The sequence below is a fragment of the Oncorhynchus masou genome, chromosome 29 (genome assembly GCF_036934945.1).
Source record: "Oncorhynchus masou masou isolate Uvic2021 chromosome 29, UVic_Omas_1.1, whole genome shotgun sequence".
Taxonomy (NCBI): domain Eukaryota; kingdom Metazoa; phylum Chordata; class Actinopteri; order Salmoniformes; family Salmonidae; genus Oncorhynchus; species Oncorhynchus masou.
This window is the reverse complement of record NC_088240.1, coordinates 79,056,126-79,076,357: the sequence shown is the minus strand read 5'-3', so window position 1 is coordinate 79,076,357 and position 20,232 is coordinate 79,056,126. Positions and strand designations below refer to the sequence as shown.

The 20,232-nt window shown below is 48.7% G+C and overlaps 1 protein-coding gene and 1 pseudogene across 1 annotated transcript in view; both read right to left on the bottom strand.

Annotated features, from left to right (window-relative positions):
- Positions 1-1,317, bottom strand: part of LOC135520678 (zinc finger and BTB domain-containing protein 7B-like) — a 28,196-nt gene extending 26,879 nt beyond the window's left edge. Inside the window, exon 1 of the mRNA XM_064946405.1 lies at positions 712-1,317. The gene's annotated coding sequence lies outside the window, so the exon portion shown is untranslated. The remainder of the gene's footprint in view (positions 1-711) is intronic.
- A 3,636-nt stretch (positions 1,318-4,953) lies between these two features.
- LOC135520677 (potassium/sodium hyperpolarization-activated cyclic nucleotide-gated channel 2-like) overlaps positions 4,954-20,232 on the bottom strand; it is a 37,842-nt pseudogene continuing 22,563 nt past the window's right edge.

The following is a 20,232-nucleotide window of genomic DNA, read 5'->3' as shown; positions in this document are numbered from 1 at the left end:
CACACACACAACACTGCACTAATGCAAAGTCACATGCACACATGACATCCTCCCACCATCCATAGCCTAAGTTTTATACATTTAAAAGCCCTCATCCATCCAGCATTAATATACATTTCAAGAACATTACATCAGCAACAGAGCTATAGAATTTAAGATAAAGGATATGTCAACGTGTGGTGACAACAGCATAGCCCACTGAAAGGGTCGTGGAATAATAGAATTCGTGGCCAAAGTTGCCCTGTGGTGGAGCACATGGCTTATTGCCTACAGAGGCCGGCGATGTGCGTGAGAACAGGTTAGGTTTTGGATGTCAGCCGGTGTTCGCTGCTATAATTAGAAGCCAAGCCTCCAGAAGTGTACCCGTCGACCCTGCTTGTTCACCTGGCCACATCCACACAGGTAGCAACACAGAGCAACTAACCTGAGATCACATAAATATTCTCTGCTAATGTCATTGAAATAGTATGTGTTCTTGTGTCAAAATAAGACTCTAGGAAAAGAGAGCGCGAAAATCATAGGGAGAAATTATTGTAGACACGTCACACGGGAGTTACCGAATACCCATGACGTAGTCCTCCCGTAACCCCGGTTAGGACCGGGGGCGGGGGCGGTTGTTATAGAAAATGGGAAAGACAAGCGTTAAATCCTAACTTTAAGTATTCCATAATATCCCCCCAAAACAGAGAGCGAGTGAGGGAGCGGGTTTACCTGTGCGCCGGTGTCACCTAAGTTATCTCGTCGCGTCCCACCTGACCGGCTTCTGTACTTCCTGTATTCACTCCCACCCGTCTCTCTCCCCCCGGGGGTCACCGCTCTCTCGGCACTGTCCAAAATCTCACACCAGTCCCTCTGACGAACCACGTATCATCCGGGAGTTCTCTGTAATATCCGCCTCTTCTTGTCTCTCTGTCAGCGTTTATATCCCCCTGCCTCGGCTCTCTCTTTGCAGACCGCCGGCTCGCTGGGCTGTTCTCCCCCCTCTCTGACTCCGCTGGCCCATTCCAACTCCAGGCAGCTCCTCCTTGAACCAGGAAGCGGCTTGCCCTACTTTACACCCCGCCGCGGATTGGCTCTGGCGGGGCTGGAGAGGGACCGCTGGGGTGGGCAGGGCACAGGGGTCGGCCACGGTGCGATAGGCCAGCGGCAGTGTCTGTCGTAGCGAGGTGGGAGGGAAGGAGGGCCGAGGTGGGCATGTTGTTATTGAGACTCCTGGGGCAGGTTGAAGGTCTGTGAAGGATCACAGCGGGGCTAAGAGGTTGGCACAGAGAGGGAGAGAATCGTTGGAGGACATTTGCGTGTGCCAGCTGCAGCGGACATTTCCACTTGAAATAGATCGCCTTATTTAAACGCGCTATTTATGGTGCTCGTGCTGTTTAATAACTGCCTCTGTCTGGCCGTTACTGTACATCTCTCTCCCTCTATTTCCCGTCTCTCTCTCTCTCTCTCTCTCTCTCTCTCTCTCTCTCTGTCCTCATCTCTCTCTCCATGCGCGCCTAAGGCATTTCATTTGCAAATGAAGCCATGGCGACCAAGACAAGAGGTGACCATAGAGACAGTGAAACCAGCAGGTGCACATACAGTAGATATGTAGGCTACTACTCAGCCTCAGTCACAAGTCACATCCCCTGCCATATATTTACCGACAGCTATGACAAAGCAGCAGTCTCATGGTGGCTTGCTGAGTGTTAAAATAACTCCAATCTCCTTATAATAACTCTTAGAGACTTCGCCCCAAATTCTGAGAAGACTAGAAGCAGTACAGGCTACAGTAGCTGGGGGACACCCACTCTACTGAAACCGCTGGGGGACTTTCATGTAAGAATAATATCTCACTGTGTTTGTGTGTGTGTGTGTGTGTGTGTGTGTGTGTGTGTCTCTGTGTGTGTGTGTGTGTTTGTGATCTTGTGATAGAGAGAGAGAGAGAAGGCAATTCAAAATCCAATTTTTGGTAAAGAGGACATTTTCTACTGTAAGTGATTCACTGTTTCCAGTGCAGAAGGAGACTGAAGAGTGTATGACAACACAGGGCTGATGCAAGAATCTTGAGACACACGAGAGAGAGAAGGAGGTTTGCGTTACACACGCACAGCGCACACACCCCTCCCCTCGTAGCAAACTACACACACATCAGCTTCCTGTTTGAAGTGGTAACTACACAGCAGAAGGAATCACCTTATCCTTTCTAAGTTTTGCATCTTGCTCTTTGCTCCTGCATACACCCCCTTCTCTCAAACACCTCCCCTGTGTGTGTGTGTGTGTGTGTGAGAGAGAGATGGGAAGTCTAAACATAACATCTTGTGGTTTACCCACCCAGCCCACCCAGCCCACCTTCCCCTTGCCGCCCCCTAACCTTAAATCTGTGCTCAGTCTGCGGTCTGGCTACCTATCTGGCTGCTGTTGTGTGTGGTGTGTGTGACGTGTGTGTTACTGCAATTCACACTACCAAATGGGCCAAAACGTCATTTCAACGTGGAAAACTAATTGGATTAGCAAAAAAAAATCATCTACGTAAAGGCATTTTCTATTTTTTCATCCAATTTCTAACCTAAATCCAATGACATGGTGATTTTTTTTGTTGATTTCACATTGAATTCACGTTAGTTGACAACTCAACCAAATGTAAATCAATATTAGACGTTGAACTGACATCTATGCACAGTGGGTAACCTTGTTGTTCACCTACAAAGTTAAAATATTGTTTTATTTTCCCCCAAAATCTCACTGAATTCAATTTCATTGAGCAAAGAATCAAATGAAAGATTTCCTTGCAGAAGTTCAAATGCGCTGACAGTAGTGGAACTAATGCACACAGTTGGTCCAGTAGTCAAGAGGAGTGTGTGACCCACCTGGGTGTGCTGAATCCAAGCCTACCCTTATAGACTTAATAACCTGTTACATGATGGAGGATCAGAGTTTCCACTGTCACCTCACTCTCTGCAGGGAGACACACACACACTGCAAATACACACACAATCCTTAACACACTGAAATATATACTGAATAAATCATTGCAATCCATTTCTCTTTCTGTCCATGTCCTGCAAGCCTTAGGTGGTCCTCTAAGACATTTCGGTGTGATTCCAGTGCTGAGGCCCCAGAATAGGACTTCCCCGCAGGTCCTCTAGTTCAGAGCCAGAGTGACAGGCAGCAATTACAGTCCTATTTATTCTCTACTAATCCTGTGGTCTGACACTGCTGTTAACCTCTTACATGCTGCTACACACTCCACATCTTTCCACATATACTACAACATCTCTCCACATCTCTCCAAATATACAACATCTCTTCACATCTCTCAAAATATACATCTCTCCAAATATACAACATCTCTTCCCATCTCTCAAAATATACATCTCTCCAAATATACAACATCTCTTCCCATCTCTCAAAATATACATCTCTCCAAATATACAACCTCTTCACATCTCTCAAAATATACATCTCTCCAAATATACCACATCTCTCCAAATATGCAACATCTCTCTATATATACAACATCTCTGCACATATACATCTCTCCACATATACAACATCTCTTCACATCTCTCAAAATATACATCTCTCCAAATATACAACATCTCTCCACATCTCTCCACATATACAACATCTCTCCACATATACAACATCTCTCCACATATACAACATCTCTCCACATATACCACATCTCTTCACATTTATCCACATCTCTTCACATCTCTCCACATATACCACATCTCTTCACATTTCTCCACATCTCTCCACATATACCACATCTCTTCACATTTCTCCACATCTCTTCACATCTCTCCACATATACAACATCTCTTCACATCTATCCAAATATACAACATCCCTCACATCTCTCCAAATATACAACATCTCTCCACATATACAACATCTCTTCACATCTCTCCACATATACAACATCTCTTCACATCTCTCCACATATACAACGTCTCCACATCTCTCCAAGTATACATCTCTCCAAATATACAACATGTCTCCACATCTCTCCAAATATGCAACATCTCTTCACATCTCTCCACATTTCTCCACATATATCTCCACAGCTCTCTTATCGCATCTCAATTTAATGGCCTGTCAGACCTCACCATGGTGAAGGTAATACAAGGTGTAACATTAACTATGTGGCTATCCTAAGCTGGTAGCTTTTCCTGGAATGCAGACAGGAGTCTGGTTTAGGTGCTGAGCCCCATCTAGTGGTCAATGTGTAGATGACAGCTTGGTACTGAGAAGCGTTCACTGCTTAATGTGTCTGAAGGGTAGGCCTACATTTCTCACAAGAGTAGCTATACAGTCTATTGTTATAGGTTTAAAGTATATAGATCTTTAATCTCTAGATTTAAATCCAAAGGTATGAACAAAGTTGTTTTGTATTCTGTATATAGTATTTGCTGTATATAGTATTTGCTGTCTGCTAAGTAAACGTCTGAGAACAGCCTCAGAGTCCCTTTAGAACAGAGTAGAATGTACACAGTAAGTCCCTATACATCCCTCTAACAATCATGCATCCCTCCAAAGATCATGATTGTTCCCTTCAGTACAATATTTAATTCCAGGCCTTAATGCAAACTATTCTGAGTGTAAATCCAACATTCTAATGCCTCACAATCCTCCAAAGGTGAAAAATAAATCAATCACCGCCAAACACAACATAGTGTGGAAATGAGACTCTTGAACCCCCTTGAACACAGATTAGATGGAGTGAGGGAGAGAGATAGTCAGGAGGGTCAGGCTGTGTATTAGACATGGTATAATCCTTCCCTGTGCAGGAGGATATTGACTTAGTTAAGAGTCGAGAGCAACAGTGATCCCAGCGTTCCCATCCACCGGCGTTACCTTGGATATGAGTCTGCTTCACCTACTTCTGGAGGTGTTCAGGATTACCGGGCAGGACACACATACGCATAAGCACACATTCTCTCTCTCTCTCTGACACCAAAGACAAACTGACTTTCTAAATGTGCTTTATTCTAGCTATCATCAAAAACATTCTTACCGTCACCATCATCATGGTCATCATCAATAACATCATCATGGTCATCCTCATCATCAATAACATCATGGTCATCCTCATCATCATCAATAACATCATCATGGTCATCCTCCTCATCATCAATAACATCATCATGGTCATCCTCCTCATCATCAATAACACCATCATGGTAATCATCATCATCAATAACATCATCATGGTCATCCTCATCATCATCAATAACATCATCATCAATAACATCATCATGGTCATCCTCATCATCCCCATTATCATGGTCATCAATAACATCATCATGGTCATCCTCCTCATCATCAATAACATCATCACGGTCATCAATAACATCATGATCAATAACATCATCACGGTCATCAATAACATCATTATCAACAACTATCATTTCATTGATTTTGCTCAAAAGCTAAAGCTGTGATCACAAATAAAAAATAAAACATTTGGTCCTTAAATATAATCTAGGCAACATGGTATCAAGGGTTAAAAGAGGAATGCTCTGTTGCTACTCACAGAAAACATCAAACAGCACTGGACATGACACCAGGACAAGAGAGGGAAGAAAGGAGGGGGAGGGATGGATGGATGGAGGGAATGATAGAGAGAGCTACAGTAGAGAGAGGGAAAAGTCAGAGATGGAGAGAGGTAGAGAGCATCTGTGAATGTCCCTGGAACAGTAGTTAACTACAAAAGCTCTGTGAAAGATGAAAGGAGGATCAGACAGACAGAGATGAAAGACAGGATGAAAGCAGACAGGAGCCAGAGGAGGTGAGGAACGAGGGAAGAGGAGGGAATAGAGAGAGAGGCATGCATTTACAGGAAGCTAGGCGGAACAAATAAACCCACATCCACAGTTTACGAGGGAGCAGTATTAAGTGTTGCACCAAAACACACAATTCAGTTACAGAAGTTGTGTGAACAACGAAGCTAAACACCACACAACTTGGACTACATAACTACAAGTGGATCAATCGTTCCTATAGATACTGATCAATATGATGATTAACTTTACAGTGATTAGTAATCTCATACTATGATTAATCATATAATGACAAAATATTACACTTTGGTGAAGGGCGAGAGGCAAAAGGGAGGGGAAGCTGGAAATCAGGAAGTGCCTATCTTATTGGTCGCCTTAGAATTGGCCAACTAGCCCTCCTCCAATCAGCAGCAAGATGCAACGAACCCCATTGCTTTCTTTGTCATCATCGTCCTCGTCTTTTCTGACAGCTGTATCGTCCCTCCCACTGTGTGCTGCCATTATCTTCCAGTTCATCTCTCTTGCTTGCTCCAACAATCACTTACACAGATATGTATCTATATGTTTGGACTTCAAACATAAACTGTGATTCTACTCTAGCCTGCCCTAGTCACCAGAGCCATAGATATACAGAGTGTGCCAAACTCGGTTTGAATCTAGAATTTTGGCATGCCATGTTGGCAACAACTGTTAAAACCTAGTCGCAAGTCATGGACTGTTTGGAGGATAGTTTGTTGAACTCAAATCTGCAGTACCCTATTCCCTACAGTGTGCTACTTTAATTGGAGCATGGGGTGTTTGGTGACACAATCTACACAGTATATCTGGCCCGAAAAGTCCATCCTCCAATCAGATCATTTCCTCCAGGACCATCACATGTTGGCAGGCAGTTTTTCTCTCAGTCCCTATTAGTCTTTCCCTGTCTGAGGCAGCTACGGGTCCTTCTTGCCCCCCTTGGGGGAGGCGGAGGGGGCAGTGGTGGCTGGGGGGCAAGAGGTTTGAGAGAGGGAGGTGGCAGGGCCTGGCACCAACTGAGTGGGTGGGAGGGTGGTAGTGGAGGTTTTGACAGGTGTTACGGCTGTGGTCAGCTTTGGAGCATGACTGGTGTAAGGGGTACAGGTAGGTGTGGGGACAGGACCTAAAGTTTGGCTCTGTTTTGGGGTATGGGTTGATGCAGGTTTTGGGGTGGAGGATTGTTTTGGGGTATGGATAGGTACAGGTGGGATTGTGGGGGTAACAGAACATTTAGAAGTGGGTTTTGGGGCAGGGGTTTGGACTAGGGGTTGGGCTGCTGGGGTCTGTTTTGGGGTGTGGGCTGAGCCTTTTGTTGGGGCTTGAATTGCAGCATCGGAGGCGATGGGTACAGGAGTAAGAGAATGCTTAGATGTGGGTGTTGGGGTATGGGTGGAGGTTTGAACAGGGGCATGTTTGGCAGTATGGGTAGGGGGAGGTTTGGGGGTTGGAGTTGAGGTTGGGGCCTGAGTTTTAGAACTGGTAGGTGTTGGGGTTAGAGTTTGGCTTTTCATAAGGGCAGGTGAAGGAATAGAGATAGGAGTGGGAGGTTTACTGGAAGACGGGGTGGGAATCAAGGTTGAGGTTAGAGCTGGGGTGGGAGTGGAGGCTGGGGTGGGGGCTGGGGTGGGAGTGGAGGCTGGGGTGGGGGCTGGGGTGGGATTGGAGGCTGGGGTGGGGGCTGGGGTGGGAGTGGAGGCTGGGGTGGGGGCTGGGGTGGGATTGGAGGCTGGGGTGGGGGCTGGGGTGGGAGTGGAGGCTGGGGTGGGGGCTGGGGTGGGAGTGGAGGCTGGGGTGGGGGCTGGGGTGGGAGTGGAGGCTGGGGTGGGGGCTGGGGTGGGAGTGAAGGCTGGGGTGGAGGCTGGGGTGGGAGTGGAGGCTGGGGTGGGAGTGGAGGCTGAGGTGGGAGTGGAGGCTGGGGTGGGGGTTGCAGTTAGGGTTTGGCTCTGAATGGGAACAGGAGTAGAAATAGGGGTAGGGGGACGATTGGAGGGTTGAGAGAGGTTAGTGGTAGGGGTACGAGTCTGGATAGGGGTAAAGGCTTTAGAGGGGGTAGGGGTGGGCCCAGAGAGAGGGTAAGGGGATGGGGGTGTAGGGATGGGTTTGGGGCGAGGGGTTGAGGTGAGTGGAGTAGTTCCGGAAGAGGGAGGGATGGAGCAGGGGGGAGGAGAGGAGGAGCGAGATGGGGGTGTAGGGATGGGTTTGGGGCGAGGGGTTAGTGGCAGGGCTGGGATGAGGGAGAAAGGAGCGGGAGCAGGGGAGGGGGTGGCAATGGAGAGGGGGGTTTGTTTGGGGGAGGAAGTGTAGGAGGCCAGGGGAGAAGCTGATGTGGGTGTGGCTGCAGGTACAGCGACAGGATGTGTGTGTGTGGCTGTGTGTGTGTGTGCAGGGCAGTGTGTAGAGACAGGATCAGGGAGGGGCTGTATTGAGCCCAGGTTATGTGCTTGTATCTGTGCATTGAATGGGGGCATCTGTAACCGTTGTGCTGAGACTTGTACTGGTAGGGGAGTAGTCAACAGCCCCACACTGCCACCCCTGGCTAGCTGCGTCCCAGCCAGGAACGATGCTGGCAGCAGGTTACCTCCAGAGGCCTTCCGCTCGAGAGGGGGGTGAGGCTGCATGCTTGCCCAGGATCGATGAGGCAGGGTGGGCTGCGAGGCGGAGAGGAGCCTGGCCTCCTGGGTGAGCCTCCCAAGTGCAGGCAGGCCCTGGTTGCTGCTGCCTCCGTGACGCAATAGCGCCTCCTTGGCTCCATGCTGGCCAGCCATGGAACTGCAAGTGTCTGACATGACACTGGTGGCTGCAGTTGGATTCACGTGGTAGAACAGATGGGGTGTGGTGGCCCCTCCTACCTTGGGGATTCCTGGGGTTCCACCCATCACTGAAGAGTGTTCCGGGTGGAGGCGGAGACTGTAGTGCAGGGTCTTTCCTAATTGGACCGACGTGGAGACAGAGGAGGCCGGTGTGGGTGGGGTTTGAGCAACAGGGGGTGATATCACACCTCCCGGGGGGGCCATGGGGAAGGGCGAGGGGGAGGGGAAGGCAGGAAACCCCCCTCTAGGGGACAGCCCCCCCATCCCTCCTACTCCCATCATCCCAATGAGGGAACTCACAGAGGGGCGCAGGGGCTGCAGGACAGGTGGCCGCGGGGGGGAGAGGGGGAAGGAGACGGAGGGCGATGGAGAGATGGAGGGGAGGAATATAGCGCCTCCTAGCGCATGTTGCTGCTGTAGCTGATGTTGAAGCTGCTGTTGCTGCTGCTGCTGGTGCATGAGGGCGATGGACACGTTAGTCGTAGCGGCCGCCGTCTGGAGCGGAGCGTGGATCAGTGGAGCCCAGATCAGTGGGTGGGGCCTAGGGGAGACCGTACCACTTCCTCCCGTGGCCCCTCCCCTTCCTGCAGCAGCGATGGCCTCCTGCATGGCTGGCATGCTGTCGTGTTTAACAATCTGCTGAACCAGCATGCTGTCACAGGAGCCCAGCCCTCCCATGCCTAGCCCCGCCCCCCTCCTCCTCGACCCCCACGCCCCAAACCGCTGCCCCCCGCCATGGAACCCGCCTGGGACGGCTTCCTCATCAGGATAGAGTTCTTCCTACCTGCAGAGGAGAACAAAGAAGAGAGAAGAGAATAGAATGAAACGATCAAAACAGAAACAAACTGATGGAGGGGATGGATACTGTTCCTGTCTGACACAAATGGAGGAAAACAAGAGCAAGAAGAAAGTGGTAGAAACTAAAGTGAGGGTCAAACAACACAGTTGTAACGAGGCTGACAGGGCTGAGTGGCTGATTAAAGATCACAAACAGAACCAGGTATCTGCTCTAGCGCTCTGTTCTAACAGCTCTCTGTTTTTCTAGCAGTTTCTCAATTCAATTCAAAGGACTTTACATATTTTAACAGTACATAATAAACAAAAGTGAAATAAACAATACACATTTACAGTAAACATTACACTCACTAAAGTTCCAAAAGAATAAGGCCTTTTCAAATGTCATATTATGTGCAAATAGTTAAAGTATAAAAGGGAAAATAGTTTCTCTCTCCCTTAACCTGCCTTGAAGGGCTTCTGCAACTGTAAGGTCATTTATAAAGCGCTATAGAAATAAAATCTGAATTGATTTGAAAAATGCTATTCACTGGCAAGGTCTCTGCACAAAGCGCTATAGAAATGAAACTGAATTGAAACTGAAAGTCATTGCAAGTAATGGACCGATTGGCAGGTGCTTGAGCCAATCGGGAGAGGATTAGTACCGATGCGGTCCAACCGGTCGACGGCCACTGTCTCGAAGGCCCGCCTCATCATAGGGTGTTCCTCCAGGACCTCGTTGAAGCTGTCCACACTGAGGGAGTAGAGACGACAGTATGTATCTGCTCTGACGCTCGCCGTCCTCCGGCCCCGAGTCAACAGACAGATCTCTGAGAGAGCGGGAGAGTGAGTGAGAGAGAGGGAGATGGACAGAGAGAGAGGAGGAAGTGCAGGTGTGGATAAAGAAGAAGAAGGGAAGAGGGGTGAGAGACTGGAAAAAATAAGATTTTGTTGAAGAAATTGTGAAATTGAAGAACTGATTAATCTAACACACAACCACCCCTTTCCCCTTCCACTTCCCTTTTTCCTCACACTGTCCTTACCCTCACCCCTCCCTCCCCCTTCTCCCTCCTCTCCTCACCCCCAAAGTAGGACCCGTCACTGAGTTTGGTCTCCTTGTTTCCGCGGGTGAGTATGCCAACTCGTCCGTGTTGAATGAAGTACATCTTGCGTCCCACCGTGCCCTCACGGATGATGAAGTCATTGGGCTGGAACACCTCGAAGCGAAGCTTGGTCAGCACTGCCGTCACAAAGTTAGGGTCCGCGTTAGCAAACAGCGGCATGTGAGCCACCAGGCTACGGCAGTTAAAGCTAACTATCGCCTGGGAGGGGGGGAAAGAGAGGGGGAGGGAGGGGGGGAAAGAGAGAGGGGGAAAAGAGAGGGGGAGGGAGGGGGGGGGAAAGAGAGGGGGGAAGAGAGGGGGGGAAAGAGAGGGGGAGAAAGAGAGGGGGAGAAAGAGAGGGGGGAAGAGAGGGGGGGAAAGAGAGGGGGGAAAGAGAGGGGGAGAAAGAGAGGGGGGGAAGGAGAGGGGGAGAAAGAGAGGGAGGAAAGAGAGGGGGGAGGAGTTGGGAAGTTAGAATGCACAAGAACTGAATTGTATCAGTACGTTTTTTGTTACACTATAGCTAGCTTTCGTAAATTGTAACAGTCTGTGTGCCTGCCCATGTGCCTGCCGTGTGCCTGCCCGTGTGCCTGCCCGTGTGCCTGCCCGTGTGCCTGCATCCGTGGCTCGTGTGTGTGTGCGTGCCTCGTGCGCGCGTGTGTGTGCGCGTGTGTGCCTGTATCCATGGCTCGTGCGTGTGTGTGCTTGCCTTGTGCGTGTGCGTGTGTGTGTTACCTCCTTTAGTGGTTCGCTGAGTTCACCCAGTATGTTCTCCTCGTCAAACATCTTGCCCTGGAAGCGATGCTCATAGTACTCATGAATCCTCTGACGGACATCTGCAGGGAGCTTATGGAATGACATGTACTGCTCCACCTGCTTATACTGGAACACAACGTCAATACAATGTCAATACAACGATACAACATTAATACAACGTCAATACATCGTCAATACAAAGTCAATACAACGTTAATACAATGTTAATACAACTTTAATACAACGTTCATACAACGTTCATACAACGTGAATACATTGTTAATACATTGTTAATACATTGTTAATACAGCGTTAATAAAAGCACACATACACACGATATGGGTGCTGCTACTTTACTACAGTATAATACACACTATACTGCTTCTCTACAGTATAATACACACTATACTGCTTCTCTACAGTATAATACACACTATACTGCTTCTCTACAGTATAATACACACTATACTGCTTTACTACAGTATAATACACACTATACTGCTTCACTACAGTATAATACACACTATACTGCTTTACTACAGTATAACACACACTATACTGCTTCACTGCAGTATAATACACACTATACTGCTTTACTACAATATAATACACACTATACTGCTTTACTACAATATAATACACACTATACTGCTTTACTACAATATAATACACACTATACTGCTTTACTACAGTATAATACACACTATACTGCTTCACTACAGTATAATACACACTATACTGCTTCTCTACAGTATAATACACACTTGACTGCTTCACTACAGTATAATACACACTATACTGCTTCTCTACAGTATAATACACACTATACTGCTTCACTACAGTATAATACACACTATACTGCTTTACTACAGTATAATACACACTATACTGCTTCACTACAGTATAATACACACTATACTGCTTCTCTACAGTATAATACACACTATACTGCTTTACTACAGTATAATACACACTATACTGCTTCAGTGCAGTATAATACACACTATACTGCTTCACTACAGTATAATACACACTATACTGCTTTACTACAGTATAATACACACTATACTGCTTCAGTGCAGTATAATACACACTATACTGCTTCACTACAGTATAATACACACTATACTGCTTTACTACAGTATAATACACACTATACTGCTTCAGTGCAGTATAATACACACTATACTGCTTCACTACAGTATAATACACACTATACTGCTTCTCTACAGTATAATACACACTTGACTGGATGAGCAGGAAGAGTGTTTATGAGTGGAGTATGGTTCCTTTACCGTCTCCTGCCTTTGAGGAGTCATCAAATGAATTTGATGAATGGTTGGATAGAGAAAATAAGGGACAGAGGAAGGGAGAGAGAGAGAGATGGAGGGAGGGATAGAGAGGGTCCTAATCTCTTACTTTCTCCTGGTACTGTCGTCTTGAGGAGTCCAGGGACTGTATGAGAGCGGTGGCATGGCCGATGAACATGGCATAGCAGGTGGCACCAATGATCATACTGAGCATGGTGAGCCACACGTCTGTCATGCCCTCTGGAGCCTGGGCACCGTAGCCAATACACAACATGTGGCTCATCGCCTTGAAAAGGGCATAGGAGTACTGGATTCCCCACGTATCATTCTGGAGGGAGAGAGAGGTGGAGAGAGAGGTGGAGAGAGAGTTAAACAGGCCCTTCTACAGAGGGAGTCCGAGAGTACGAGAGAGAGGTGGAGATAGAGATGGAGAGAGAGATGGAGAGAGAGGTGGAGAGAGAGATGGAGAGAGAGATGGAGAGAGAGGTGGAGAGAGAGATGGAGAGAGAGATGGAGAGAGAGGTGGAGAGAGAGGTGGAGAGAGAGGTACACAGGCCATTCTACCGAGGGAGTCCGAGAGGAAGAGGGAGAGGGAGAAGAAGGTGGAAGGGATGAGTGGTACAACACTAGTTAAGGTAATAGCTAGTTAACTAGTGTTTAGATGCACTATTGTAAAGTGGATGTTCCACTGGATGTCAGAAGGTGAATTCACCAATTTGTAAGTCACTCTGGATAACAGCGTCTGCTAAATGACTTAAATGTAAATGTAAATGTTGTACCACTCATCCCTTCCACCTTCTTACCTTCTTCTCCCTCTCCCTCTTCCTGTTGGACTCCCTCTGTAGAAGGGCCTGTGTAACTCTCTCTCCACCTCTCTCTCCACCTCTCCCTCTTCCTGTTGGACTCCCTCTGTAGAAGGGCCTGTGTGACTGTTTAACCTAGGCTAAAACTGTGACTGTAAAGTGCTGGGTAGAGTTGCTCATTGCTTTTCTACTTCCTGCTGTGTAAAACAGACTAATAACAGGCAAAAAGCTAGAGGAAAATAATAATGATAATAATAAAATGGCTCTAAAATATCTTATCAAGCCAGTGTGTGTTAGCCAGTCATGCAATGAAGCATATTTATCTCAGGCTGAGTGTGTGTGTGACTGTGTTTGTGATTGCTTGTGTGTGTGTGTGTGTGTGTGTGAGGCCAATTATATCCTGTTCTGTTAAATGGTCCGGTGGGTTGCACATGGCTTTCTCTGGGGGAAAACACTCAGCCTCAGCTGGCCTAGCAACAGTCACCCCGGCAACCACTGAGGAAACACTGCCGAGACGGGATCAGCGAAACACACAGCCGTGTATGTGTGTGTGTGTGTGTGTGTGTGTGTGTGTGTGTGTGTGTGTGTGTGTGTGTGTGTGTGTGTGTGTGTGTGTGTGTGTGTGTGTGTGTGCATGTTCATATCTCCATCTACTCTATCTGTAGGATGTTTAAGTTGGGTGATGTTTTAATGTGTCGATAGTCCCTTTTATTCCAACCAGACATGCTGCTACATGAACTGTCTACACACACTCTCTCTCTCTCTCTCTCTCTCTCTCTCTCTCTCTCTCTCTCTCTCTACACATACACTCTCTCTCTCTGTCTACACACACACTCCCTCTCTGTCTACACATACACTCAATTCAATTAAATTAAATTCAAGGGGCTTTATTGGCATGGGTAACATGTGTTAACATTGCCAAAGCAAGTAAGGTAGATAATATATAAAGTGAAATAAACAATAAAAATTAACAGTAGACATCACACATACAGAAGTTTCAAAACACACTCTCTCTCTGTCTACACACACACTCCCTCTCTCTCTCTGTCTACACACACACTCTCTCTCTCTGTCTACACACACACTCTCTCTGTTTTACACACACACTCTCTCTCTCTGTGTCTACACACACACTCTCTCTCTCTCTGTGTCTACACACACACTCTCTCTCTCTCTCTGTCTACACACACACTCTCTCTATCTGTGTCTACACACACACTCTCTCTCTCTCTCTGTGTCTACACACACAATCAGTCCACTACCCAGTAATCAGTGCACACACAAACACAATATCAATAATATCAGACAGACAGACAGACAGACAGACAGACAGACAGACAGACAGACAGACAGACAGACAGACAGACAGTGTAACTCACCACCATGTTATTCTTGGAGACCCAGCAGTCCAGGGGGAAGTCCTGCAGCATGGGAACCAGGAACTGTAGACATCCGTCCCAGTGGCACAGCAGCAGCATCATGCCTATCAGGTTGACTATCCTCACCATGGCACTGGCCAGGTCATAGGTCATATGGAAGATCTGGAGGGGGAGAGTTTGACATCACTTTAGTTTATTGACGTCTTGCGAGGGCACCTTTTATGACACTTGCCTCTTCCCCAATGAAGAGATAGATCAGCTGCCCCCGTAGCGGTCTCTCTTTCCCCTATACTACGCTGACCTCTCCTTTCCCCCTCTCAGCCTCAGCCTCTGCCTCTCTCCTCACACCTCCCTCTCTCCCTCCTCTCTGGCATGTTCCACTGACTGCCCTCTACCTTCTCTCTGGAGGATGTAACCAGTGAGTTGTGACAGTGGTAGTAAGTCTCTCTTTCCCTCCCTCCCCTCCTTCTCTACCTCCTCTCCCTGTGTTCCCAGCCTCTCACCTCCTCCCACTGGTGGATGTAACCAGTGAGTTGTGACAGTGGTAGTAAGTCTCTCTTTCCCTCCCTCCCCTCTTTCTCTACCTCCTCTCCCTGTGTTCCCGGTCTCTCACCTCCTCCCACTGGTGGATGTAACCAGTGAGTTGTGACAGTGGTAGTAAGTCTCTCTTTCCCTCCCTCCCCTCCTTCTCTACCTCCTCTCCCTGTGTTCCCAGCCTCTCACCTCCTCCCACTGGTGGATGTAACCAGTGAGTTGTGACAGTGGTAGTAAGTCTCTCTTTCCCTCCCTCCCCTCTTTCTCTACCTCCTCTCCCTGTGTTCCCAGCCTCTCACCTCCTCCCACTGGTGGATGTAACCAGTGAGTTGTGACAGTGGTAGTAAGTCTCTCTTTCCCTCCCTCCTCTCTTTCTCTACCTCCTCTCCCTGTGTTCCCGGTCTCTCACCTCCTCCCACTGGTGGATGTAGCGTATGAGTTGTGACAGTGGTAGTAAGTCTCTCTTTCCCTCCCTCCCCTCTTTCTCTACCTCCTCTCCCTGTGTTCTCAGCCTCTCACCTCCTCCCACTGGTGGATGTAACCAGTGAGTTGTGACAGTGGTAGTAAGTCTCTCTTTCCCTCCCTCCCCTCTTTCTCTACCTCCTCTCCCTGTGTTCCCGGTCTCTCACCTCCTCCCACTGGTGGATGTAGCGTATGAGTCGTGACAGTGGTAGTAAGTCTCTCTTTCCCTCCCTCCCCTCTTTCTCTACCTCCTCTCCCTGTGTTCTCAGCCTCTCACCTCCTCCCACTGGTGGATGTAACCAGTGAGTTGTGACAGTGGTAGTAAGTCTCTCTTTCCCTCCCTCCCCTCTTTCTCTACCTCCTCTCCCTGTGTTCCCAGCCTCTCACCTCCTCCCACTGGTGGATGTAACCAGTGAGTTGTGACAGTGGTAGTAAGTCTCTCTTTCCCTCCCTCCTCTCTTTCTCTACCTCCTCTCCCTGTGTTCTCAGCCTCTCACCTCCTCCCACTGGTGGATGTAGCGTATGAGTTGTGACAGTGGTAGTAAGTCTCTCTTTCCCTCCCTCCTCTCTTTCTCTACCTCCTCTCCCTGTGTTCCCGGTCTCTCACCTCCTCCCACTGGTGGATGTAACCAGTGAGTTGTGACAGTGGTAGTAAGTCTCTCTTTCCCTCCCTCCTCTCTTTCTCTACCTCCTCTCCCTGTGTTCTCAGCCTCTCACCTCCTCCCACTGGTGGATGTAGCGTATGAGTTGTGACAGTGGTAGTAAGTCTCTCTTTCCCTCCCTCCTCTCTTTCTCTACCTCCTCTCCCTGTGTTCCCGGTCTCTCACCTCCTCCCACTGGTGGATGTAACCAGTGAGTTGTGACAGTGGTAGTAAGTCTCTCTTTCCCTCCCTCCTCTCTTTCTCTACCTCCTCTCCCTGTGTTCTCAGCCTCTCACCTCCTCCCACTGGTGGATGTAACCAGTGAGTTGTGACAGTGGTAGTAAGTTTCTCTTTCCCTCCCTCCTCTCTTTCTCTACCTCCTCTCCCTGTGTTCCCGGTCTCTCACCTCCTCCCACTGGTGGATGTAACCAGTGAGTTGTGACAGTGGTAGTAAGTTTCTCTTTCCCTCCCTCCCCTCTTTCTCTACCTCCTCTCCCTGTGTTCCCGGTCTCTCACCTCCTCCCACTGGTGGATGTAACCAGTGAGTCGTGACAGTGGTAGTAAGTTTCTCTTTCCCTCCCTCCCCTCTTTCTCTACCTCCTCTCCCTGTGTTCCCGGTCTCTCACCTCCTCCCACTGGTGGATGTAGCGTATGAGTCGTGACAGTGGTAGTAAGTCTCTCTTTCCCTCCCTCCCCTCTTTCTCTACCTCCTCTCCCTGTGTTCTCAGCCTCTCACCTCCTCCCACTGGTGGATGTAACCAGTGAGTTGTGACAGTGGTAGTAAGTCTCTCTTTCCCTCCCTCCCCTCTTTCTCTACCTCCTCTCCCTGTGTTCCCAGCCTCTCACCTCCTCCCACTGGTGGATGTAACCAGTGAGTTGTGACAGTGGTAGTAAGTCTCTCTTTCCCTCCCTCCTCTCTTTCTCTACCTCCTCTCCCTGTGTTCTCAGCCTCTCACCTCCTCCCACTGGTGGATGTAGCGTATGAGTTGTGACAGTGGTAGTAAGTCTCTCTTTCCCTCCCTCCTCTCTTTCTCTACCTCCTCTCCCTGTGTTCCCGGTCTCTCACCTCCTCCCACTGGTGGATGTAACCAGTGAGTTGTGACAGTGGTAGTAAGTCTCTCTCTTTCCCTCCCTCCTCTCTTTCTCTACCTCCTCTCCCTGTGTTCTCAGCCTCTCACCTCCTCCCACTGGTGGATGTAGCGTATGAGTTGTGACAGTGGTAGTAAGTCTCTCTTTCCCTCCCTCCTCTCTTTCTCTACCTCCTCTCCCTGTGTTCCCGGTCTCTCACCTCCTCCCACTGGTGGATGTAACCAGTGAGTTGTGACAGTGGTAGTAAGTCTCTCTTTCCCTCCCTCCTCTCTTTCTCTACCTCCTCTCCCTGTGTTCTCAGCCTCTCACCTCCTCCCACTGGTGGATGTAACCAGTGAGTTGTGACAGTGGTAGTAAGTTTCTCTTTCCCTCCCTCCTCTCTTTCTCTACCTCCTCTCCCTGTGTTCCCGGTCTCTCACCTCCTCCCACTGGTGGATGTAACCAGTGAGTTGTGACAGTGGTAGTAAGTTTCTCTTTCCCTCCCTCCCCTCTTTCTCTACCTCCTCTCCCTGTGTTCCCGGTCTCTCACCTCCTCCCACTGGTGGATGTAACCAGTGAGTCGTGACAGTGGTAGTAAGTTTCTCTTTCCCTCCCTCCCCTCTTTCTCTACCTCCTCTCCCTGTGTTCCCGGTCTCTCACCTCCTCCCACTGGTGGATGTAACCAGTGAGTTGTGACAGTGGTAGTAAGTTTCTCTTTCCCTCCCTCCTCTCTTTCTCTACCTCCTCTCCCTGTGTTCCCGGTCTCTCACCTCCTCCCACTGGTGGATGTAACCAGTGAGTTGTGACAGTGGTAGTAAGTCTCTCTTTCCCTCCCTCCCCTCTTTCTCTACCTCCTCTCCCTGTGTTCCCAGCCTCTCACCTCCTCCCACTGGTGGATGTAGCGTATGAGTCGTGACAGGCGCAGCAGGCGTAGCAGGCTGAGGATCTTGGTGAAGCGTACGATGCGGAGGGCCCTGGCCGTCCTGTAAACCTCTGAGTCCAGCCGGGCCTCCAAGTCCACCATCAGGAAGATGTAGTCCACAGGGATGGATGACACAAAGTCCACCGCAAACCAGCTCTTCAGGTAGCGCTGACGGATCGCCCTGTGGTAGCATAGCATAATATAAAAGTCATTTCTATGGTCTCACAGTTAGGTTAGCATTCTGGTATTATTCCTATGGTCTCACAGTTAGCTTAGCATAGCATAGACCAACATTGATTCCTATGGCCCCAGTAGTTATGGTTCTTTAGAAGAAGCTCCATTCATTCACACTCTGGAAGAACACCACACAAGGAAGCATTACCTCCAGCTCTGTGTCCCCTTCACACAGACAGACACTGACACACACACACACACACACACACACACACACACACACACACACACACACACACACACACACACACACACTGACTTGGGGTCTAGCAGTATCTCAGTGCTGTCCTCCTTGACGATACCGGTCCTGAAGTTGAGGACCAGGTCAACCAGGAAGAGAGTATCAGAGACTACGTTGAAGATGATCCAGGGAGGAGTGTTTTCATCCTTAAAGAAGGTGATTCCTACTGGCAGGATGATCAGGTTCCCCATCATCAAACACAACATGATCAGATCCCAGTAGAACCTGGGAGAGGAGAGGAGGGGAGACAGGGAGACAGGGAGAGAGAGAGGTTCCCTATCATCAAACACAACATGATCAGATCCCAGTAGAACCTGGGAGAGGAGAGGAGGGGAGACAGGGAGACAGGGAGAGAGAGAGGTTCCCTATCATCAAACACAACATGATCAGATCCCAGTAGAACCTGGGAGAGGAGGGGAGGGGAGGGGAGACAGGGAGAGAGAGAGGTTCCCTATCATCAAACACAACATGATCAGATCCCAGTAGAACCTGGGAGAGGAGAGGAGGGGAGGGGAGACAGGGAGAGAGAGAGGTTCCCTATCATCAAACACAACATGATCAGATCCCAGTAGAACCTGGGAGAGGAGAGGAGGGGAGGGGAGACAGGGAGAGAGAGAGGTTCCCTATCATCAAACACAACATGATCAGATCCCAGTAGAACCTGGGAGAGGAGAGGAGGGGAGACAGGGAGACAGGGAGAGAGAGAGGTTCCCTATCATCAAACACAACATGATCAGATCCCAGTAGAACCTGGGAGAGGAGAGGAGGGGAGACAGGGAGACAGGGAGAGAGAGAGGTTCCCTATCATCAAACACAACATGATCAGATCCCAGTAGAACCTGGGAGAGGAGAGGAGGGGAGACAGGGAGACAGGGAGAGAGAGAGGTTCCCTATCATCAGACACAACATGATCAGATCCCAGTAGAACCTGGGAGAGGAGAGGAGAGGAGGGGAGGGGAGAGGGAGAGAGAGGGGTTCCCTATCACCAATATCAATGACATATCCAAATTGAACTCATTCCCTGTACTATATTTTTCACCAAGTCTCACTCTCTTTCTCTTTTCTGTGGGACTCATTAATGTAATGATCCAGAGGAACTAGGACAACTCTCACACACACCCCGTCTCTCAGACAGTCTAGTTCCAGAGCCAGCGGTGGGTTAATAACCGTGATATTGAATAAAAGGATTACTAGAAAAACACTCTGTACAACTGCTGTGGGTGATAATGAAGTCATCCTGACCTTGAAATATAGAGGTATGAGTTAGAAGAGAACAAATGAATAACATCACTTCCATATCACACTGTGGCAAACACACACACTAGAGGACACAATTATCTAACCCCCTACACACTGCTCTGCTAGTCTGGCAGAAGACACCACTATCCAACCCCCCTACACACTGCTCCACT